The sequence below is a fragment of the Chrysemys picta genome, chromosome 16, assembly GCF_011386835.1.
Source record: "Chrysemys picta bellii isolate R12L10 chromosome 16, ASM1138683v2, whole genome shotgun sequence".
Lineage (NCBI taxonomy): Eukaryota > Metazoa > Chordata > Testudines > Emydidae > Chrysemys > Chrysemys picta.
Genome location: NC_088806.1, coordinates 32,381,523 through 32,387,755, shown reverse-complemented (window position 1 = coordinate 32,387,755; position 6,233 = coordinate 32,381,523).

The window sequence follows — 6,233 nt, the reverse complement described above, 5'->3', positions numbered from 1 at the left end:
ATCCAGCGGGGGGGCGGGGAGAACATCTCCATCTGCAATGTCGCGTAGTCTCTTCCTTTCCCAACTCCCGTATCATCCCAGGGCTCCGCCCTCAACCCATCTCCCATTACTACTTTACACCTGCAACTCGAAGGTATCCAGTGTAACAGCACCCAAAATAGTCACTCTGCCCAGCAGACTCTGGCCCCTTCCCAGCCTTAATACCACAGACCCCCATACCCAATAAGGAAGCACACGGCTTGTGAGGAAAATACAGTGAGTACAGATGAGGAATTCAAAGCACTGACCGCTTACTCACAGCCAGTGATGCGGAAGGCAGAAACATGAGGACTATTCACGTCTCCTTAGAAGGATGTCCAGGCTGCTCGGGACCACTTATGCCATATTCTCGTCTGGCTAGGGCTCCTGGACAATTCCTCTGAAAACTAATAAAGCCAAGCAAGAACTAGCACTACACAAAGCTCTATTGGTGCGTTTAATCTTGCCCTCATCCCTGACTCCCTCTCCCATCCCATCTACATCAATGAACAGAGACTGAGTTAACACCAACAGTCACCGCTCCACTCTACTATCCACTACCCTGCAGGATGTTTGTCCTCTGCTACTTCTTCATGGCTCCTGAGACCAAGCCTGTGGGAATGCACACCTAGCACGCCTGCCCGTGTCCTACAAAGGGAAATGGCACAAGGAGAGGAAAGGAGGGAGAGTCCATGGGGCTGATCGATGGACAAGCTCAGTAGGCAATTTCGGGTCCATGCATCAGTGGCTTAGTCATATGAATGACTGTCTGGGATATATGGGGGTGGGGGCTGCACTGTGAGGTAGACTAGTGTAGGGTTCCCAATGTGTACTGAGGGAATATGGGATTCAGAAGCCCCAGAGAGTAAGGGCAGGGTGGAGGGGGGTTGGAGGGTCCCAATGTGGCTGGGAAGGGGACCCCTAGCAGGTTTGAGGGGGAACAGGAATTGGAGAGGGAAACCTGGCAGGCTGTGGGTGACGTGGGGGAGCGCGGTGCTGGGGCCCAGCAATGGAGCAATAGGTTGGAGCCAATTGGGGTTTGGGTATCATGGAGGATGTTGGGGTGCTGTGAGATAGGGAAGCAGAGGGGGTGTGTGACGGGTTGGATCACAGAAACCCCCTTGGGAGCTGCCACCCGATGTGCAAAGACTACCCCTGCCTCTGTTTTCCCTGCCAGCTCAGGACTCCAGCACCCTGTCTTGCTGATCCAGACACTCCTGTCTGCTCCAACACAGACCCAGGGTCTGAATAGCTTGCCCCAAAGCTGCAAGTTTACCTAAAAACAGCTCACAGAAGTGTGCTTGTCTTTAGCACTCAGATGCCCCATCTCTCAATGCGGTCTAAACCCAAATAAATCCGTTTTACCCTGCATAAAGCTTATACAGGGCAAACTCATAAATTGTTCACCCTCCATAACACTGATAGAGAGATATGCACAGTTGTTTGCTCCCCAAGGTATTAATACATACTCTGAGATAATGTATAAGTAAAAGGTGATTTTATTAAATACAGAAAGTAGGATTTAAGTGGTTCCAAGTAGTAACAGACAGAACAAAGTAAGTCACCAAGCAAAATAAAATATAATGTGCAAATCTATGTCTAATCAAACTAAATACAGATAAGATCCTCACCGGTATCCAGAATGCTCTCTTTTACAGGCTAATCTCCTTTTAGTAGGGTTACCATATTTTAATTTTCAAAAAGAGGACACTCGGGGGGGAGGGGGGGGGAAGAGTAGCCCCGCCCACCAACCACTCCCTCCCACTTCCTGCCCCCTGACTGCCCCCACAGAATCCCCAACCTATCCAACCCCCCTGCTCCTTTTCCCCTGATCGCCCCCTCCCGGGACCTCTGCCCCTAACCACCCCCCAGGACCCCACCCCATCTAAGCCTCCCTTATCTTTGTCCACAACTGCCCCCCCATGAGACCCCCCACCCTAACTGCCCCCCTAGAACTCCACTCCCTACCTGTCCCCTGACTGTTCTGACTCCTATCCACACCTCTGCCCCCGGCCAGATCCCTGGGACTCCCACGCCTATCCAACCACTGCCTGTCCCCTGACTGCCCCCCCAACCCCAACCCCATCTAACCCTCCCTGTCCCCTGACTGCCCCATCCCTCTTCACACCCTGCCTCCTGACAGACCCCCCCAGAACCCTTGACCCTTCCAACCCTCCCCCTGCTCCCTGTCCCCTGACTGCCCCAATCCCTCTCCACACCCCTGCCCCCTGACAGGCCCCCCCCAGAACCCCTACCCCATCCAACCCCCCTGCTCCCTGTCCCTTGACTGGCCACGCTCCCTACTCCGCCCCCACCCCAGCTCACCTCCGCTTCGCCTCTGCCTGCTGCCTTGAGCATGTAGCCACACCGCTCCGCTTCTCACCCCCTCCCTCCCAGGCTTACCGCCGATCAGCTGTTCGGCGGCAAGCCTGGGAGGAAGAGGGTGAGGAGCGGCACGGCTGCGCGCTCAAGGCAGCAGGCAGAGGCGGAGCGGAGGTGAGCTGGGGCGGGCAGGGAGCGGTTCCCCTGCACCCCCCCCCTTACCTGCTGCGGGCAGCCCTCCCCGCACCCCCCTGCCTCAGCTCACCCCCGCTTTTGGGTCTTTAAATAGCCGTCCGGGGGGGATTTGTAAAAAGCTAAAAATGTCCGGGATTCCGGATGGCTATTTAAAGACCCAAAAGCTGGACATGTCCGGGGAAACCCGGATGTATGGTAACCCTACTTTTAGCCTGGGTCCAGCAATCACTCACACCCCCTGTAGTTACTGTCCTTTGTTCCAGTTTCCTTCAAGCATTCTGGGGGGGTGGGGAGGCTCCTTCTTTAGGCAGCTGAAGGGGTCTTCCATGGGTTTAAATACACTTTCTCTTGTGGGTGGAGACCTCCCCACTCCTATGCAAAGTCCACTTTCAAGATGGAGTTCTGGAGTCACCTGGGCAAGTCACATGTCCCTGCATGACTCAGTCTTTACAGGCCGAAGCCATTGTTCACATGGTATCTTGTATGTCTCCAGGAAGACTTCTTATGAGGATTGGAGCATTCCAAGATGCATTGTTCCCCAAGTGCTTCCTGAGCAGGTATTTAACCTTGTGAATTGCTTCCTAAAGAAGCTGACCAAATACCTCACAAAGCTTACTTATGTAACCCCTTTGGGGTTTAGAGAGCATGGCCCCGTTAAATCTTTTCATAGTGTAACTTTAGCGCCCTCGTGGCCAAGATGGAGTCTGCTCTGCAGGCAGCTCTGGCTAAGAGATGTCGCGCGCAGGAATGCAGCAGGAGAAATCCCTTCCACCCCAGGGGCACCTGTTCCAAACCCGCCAGAGTGAACGCACCCACCCACAGGAAAAGTACAATGGATATAAGAAAGGGAAATATTTATTTACAGAGGAATGAGAGGAGAAAAACAACAAGGGGAAATATAGGGGGAGCAGTAGAACAGGGTTGCATTCAAACCAAGGCCCCACAGGCCCAGTGGTAGCACAGTCTGGAAGGGCAGACACTGAGCAATGTGTCTGCACGCAGAGTTCAGGAGTCCTGAGCAAAGTTCCAGTCCAGTGGTGAGTCTTGGGTGCTCCTGGTCGTCTTCAGCACTAGTGAACTTTCCCCAACAAACCCCTCCGGTGCCCTCTTCTGCCACTCTCTGCAAAACCACACAGAGCGACCACCTCCCCACTTAACTAGCTACAGCCTCCCTCCTTGTTCCCAATGTAGAGTCCCAAGGCCCAGTACTCACAGCCCCATGCAGCTCTGGGCAGCCATGATACTGGGTCCAGCTCTGGCTTGTCCTTCTTGGGCGATTCCTCCCTGGCACAGTGCTCTTCCTGGCTCCTGTCCTGGGGTGTCCCCGATCGGCCGCCCTGTCCGTCTCAGGTTTCGGGCAGCAGGGCCGGCTTTAGGCCGATTCAGCCGATTCGGCTGAATTGGGCCCCGCGCCAAGAGGGCCCCGCGCTGCAGCTGTCCGCCCCGCCCCCAGCTCACTTCCCCCTCCTCCCCTCCCCTGCACGCCCCGCCCCCTCCCCTGCTTCCCGCGAATCAGAGATTCGCGGGAAGTCTGAGACGAAGCAGGGGCAGGCCAGCAGCACGAGGTAAGCTGGGGTGGGGGCGGGAAAAGGGCTCCGGGGAGGCGCGGCCCAGCCCGTTCCCGCAGGCCCCAGCGGCTCTGGCCCGGCTTGGCTCCAGCCCGGCCCCGGCCCGGTCCCCGCGGCTCAGGTCCCCCCCCGCCCCCCGGCGCAGCTTCCGCGGCGTGGGTCCCCCCGTCCCCCCCGCGGCGGGGCTCGGGTCCCCCCCGTCCCCATCCCCCCCGCAGCGCGGCGCGGCTCCCCCCCCGTCCCCGCGGCGGAGCTCGGCGTCCCCGTCCCCCCCCATGGCTCGGGTCCCCCCGTCCTCCCCCGCGGCGCGGCTCGGGTCGTCCCCGTCTCCCCCCCCGCAGCGCGGCTTGGGTCCCCCCGTCCCGTCCCCCCCCGCGGCGCGGCTCGGGTCCCCCCGTCCTGTCCCCCCCCCGCGGCGCGGGTCCCCCCACGGCACGGCTCGGGTCCCCCAGTCCCCCGTGTCCCCCCCCGCGGCGCGGCTCGGGTCCCCCCGTCCCGTCCCCCCCCTGCGGCGCGGGTCCTGGGGGCGGGGCTTGCAGCAAGCAAGCCCCGCCCCCAGGAATCGGGCCCCGCTCTTGCTAAAGCCGGCCCTGTTGGGCAGGTTCTCTCTGCTTCACTTTTCCAGGGCCTCAGGCTGCCTCCCTCTCTCCCTGGAGTTTCCCTCCTTTTTTCTTACTCTCCCCCTCCCCGCTAGGAAAAAGATTTAAAGGGGCCATGCTCTCTAAACCCCAAAGGGGTTACACAGAAACCAAGCAAGCATACAGCCCCTATTTTTAACCTCAAGTAGAAAATGATATATATGTACAAATAGGATGAATAGAAATAGTAGACCATAATCTTTCCGGAGATGTGTTACATGGCACAGACAGCACAAAACATACTCCAGTTATGTCATGCATACATTTATAAGCACACACCACCCCCATAAAGCCTTATGAGGTCCACTGTCACAGGGTGGACTGGGAGGGCCACGTGCAGGGGGCAGGTTGGGGTGGGGTGAGCGGAGAGCTGGCAAGTCTGGGGACGCGGGAGCAGGTTGGAGGATGTTGAATGTGTCCCGGTGGGGGGCAGGCTGGGATGCACTGAAGGAGATGATGGGGGTCCCAGCGTTGAGGGGAGATGGTTGAAGTGGATTGGTGGAGGGGGTTTGGGGAGGAAGGAGAGAGAGGTGCTCAGGGGCCCCATAGGTGGAGAAAAGGACTGGGGGGAAGGGTAGGGATGGGGGTGGACATTGAAGAGTGTTTGAGGGAGGAGAAAAGGGGGCTGGGGGGGATGAACTGGGGGTCTGAGCAGTCCCTACGGGTGGAGGGATGGGCTGGGGGGCAGGTTGGGGTGAGCTGGGAGGGTGCTGGAGAGAAATGGGGGCTGAGGGGCCCCACGGAAGGAGGAATGGATGGTGGAAGGGGGGAGGTTGGGGTGGGTTTGGGGAGTGGAGGAAGGAGAAAGGGGGTCTGAGGGGCCCAAAGGGGCTGGGCAGAGCAGCTGGGGGCCTGAGGGGTCCATGGGGGGATGGACTGGGGGGATTAGAGGGAAGAGAAGGGGGGCTATGGAGCCATGGCTGGGGAGGTGTGCTGGGGGGGTTGGAGGGAGGAGAAAGGGGGGCCATGGGGCCATGGCTGGGGAGATGTACTGTGGGGGTTGCAGGGAGGACAAAGGGGGGCTATGGGGCCATGGCTGGGGAGGTGTGCTGCAGGGTGTTGCAGAGAGGAGAAAGGGGGGCTGAGGGGCCCACAGGGGATGAGATGGAGGGTGGAGGGAGGAGAAAGGGGGGCTGAGGGGCCCATGTGGGGGCTGGGCTGGGGTTTGGAGGGAGGAAAAAGGGAGGCCTGGGGGGAGGAGAAAGGGGGGCTGAGGGGCCCATGGGGTGGATGTGCTGGAAAGGTAGAGGGAGGAGAAAGGGGGGCTGAGGGGCCCATGGGGGGATGGACTGGAGAAGTAGAAGGAGGAGAAAGGGGGACTGAGGGGCCCATTGGGTGGTTGGAGGGAGGAGAAAGGGGGGGCTGAGGGGCCCATGGGGGGGCTGGGCTGGGGGGAGCGGCTGGTGGGGTGAGGGGCCCATTGGGGGGATGGGGTGGGGGGTTGGAGGAAGGAGAAAGGGGGGCTGAGGGGTCAATGGGGGGATGGGCTGAG